Source organism: Triticum urartu, chromosome 1 (genome assembly GCF_003073215.2).
Source record: "Triticum urartu cultivar G1812 chromosome 1, Tu2.1, whole genome shotgun sequence".
Lineage (NCBI taxonomy): Eukaryota > Viridiplantae > Streptophyta > Magnoliopsida > Poales > Poaceae > Triticum > Triticum urartu.
The window spans coordinates 514,733,222-514,735,490 of NC_053022.1; positions in this window are offsets into that span (position 1 = coordinate 514,733,222).

Below are 2,269 nucleotides of genomic sequence, written 5' to 3' on the forward strand. Positions count from 1 at the left end.
CACTTGGAGGCCCAACAACGTCTACAAGAAGAAGGTTGTGTAGTAGACATCAGGGGGCGCGCCCTACCCCCTGGGCGCGCCCCCTACCTCGTGGGCCCCCTGGTGGCTCTTCGATGACCATCTTCTGCTATATGAAGTCTTTCGATGAGGAAAAAATCATAACCCATCTTCTCGGACGAAACTCCGCCGCCACGAGGCGGAACCTTGGCGGAACCAATCTAGGGCTCTGGCGGAGCTGTTCTGCCGGAGAAACTTCCCTCCGGGAGGGGGAAATCATCGCCATCGTCATCACCAACGCTCCTCTCATCGGGAGAGGGAAATCTCCATCAACATCTTCACCAGCACCATCTCCTCAAAACCCTAGTTCATCTCTTGTATCCAATTCTTGTCTCCAAGTCCGGAATTAGTACCTGTGGGTTGCTAGTAGTGTTAATTACTCCTTGTAGTTAATGCTAGTTGGTTTATTTGGTGGAAAATCATATGTTCAGATCCTATATGCATATTAATACCCCTCTGATTATGAACATGAATATGCTTTGTGAGTAGTTACGTTTGTTCCCCGAGGACATGGGAGAAGTCTTGCTATTAGTAGTCATGTGAATTTGGTATTCGTTCGATATTTTGATGAGATGTATGTTGTCTCTCCTCTAGTGGTGTTATGTGAACGTCGACTACATAACACTTCACCATTATTTGGGCCTAGAGGAAGGCATTGAGAAGTAATAAGTAGATGATGGGTTGCTAGAGTGACAGAAGCTTAAATCCTAGTTTATGTGTTGCTTCGTAAGGGGCTGATTTGGATCCATATGTTTCATGCTATGCGGTTTACCTTAATACTTTTGTTGTAGTTGAGGATGCTTGCAATAGAGGTTAATCATAAGTGGGATGCTTGTCCAAGTAAGGACAGTACCCAAGCACCGGTCCACCCACATACCAAATTATCAAAGTACCGAACGCGAATCATATGAACGTGATGAAAACTAGCTTGACGATATTCCCATGTGTCCTCGGGAGCGTTTTTCTCTATATAAGAGTTTGTCCAGGCTTGTCCTTTGCTACAAAAAGGATTGGGACACCTTGTTGCACTTTATTTACTTTTGTTAATTGTTGATCGTTACAAATTATCCTATCATAAAACTATCTGTTACCACTTATTTCAGTACTTGCAGAGAATACCTTGCTGCAAACCGCTTATCATTTCCTTCTGCTCCTCGTTGGGTTCGACACTCTTACTTATCGAAAGGACTACGATAGATCCCCTATACTTGTGGGTCATCAATGGATTGCTAGAGTTATAGAAGCTTAAACCCTAGTTTATGTGCTATTCTCGTAAGGGGTTAATTTGGATCCATATGTCTAATGCTACGGTTAGATTTTATCTTAATCCTTCTTTCGTAGTTGCAGATGCTTGTAGAGGGGTTAATCATAAGTGGGAGGCTTGTTCAAGTAAGGACAACACCCAAGCACCAGTCCATCCACATATCAAATTATCAAAGTAGCGAACGTGAATCAAACAAACAAAATGAAAGTGATTAGATGGAATTCCCATGTGTCCTCAAGAATGCTTTGCTTATTATAAGAGACCGTTCTGGCCTGTCCTTTGCTACAAAAAGGATTGGGCTACCTTGCTGCACTTTTGTTATCGTTACTATTACTTTCTCGTTACAAATTATCTTACTATCAAACTACCTGTTACCGATAATTTCAGTGCCTGCAGAAATTACCTTGCTGAAAATTGCTTGTCATTTCCTTCTGCTCCTCGTTGGGTTCGACACTCTTACTTATCGAAAGGACTATGATTGATCCCCTATACTTGTGGGTCATCAGCGATCCCATCTACTTCTCCTCCCTTACTTGCTGGATCAAGGAGGAGGAGACGTCATCGAGCCGTAAGTTTGCTAAACTCGGAGGCGCTGCCCGTTTGGTACTTCATCGGTTTGGAACACGATTGGATTGTGACGAGTACGACTACATCAACCGCGTGATATACGCTTCCTCTTAATAGTCTACGAGGGTACATAGACACACTCTCCCCTCTTGTTGCTATACTTCTTCTAAATAGATCTTGGGTGTTCATCGTTTTTTTATGTTCATAGTTCGTTCCCCATCACTGCTTCTGATGAAGCACATAATTAAAGATAGGCATGTTGTTTGTCTAGATAACTGGATATCAGAGAATATTTAATATGATTGGTATAATCACAAGAGTTGGAGCTATGTTGAATATGATTAGGATAATCCCAAGAGCTGGAACTAGATAGTTGCCTTT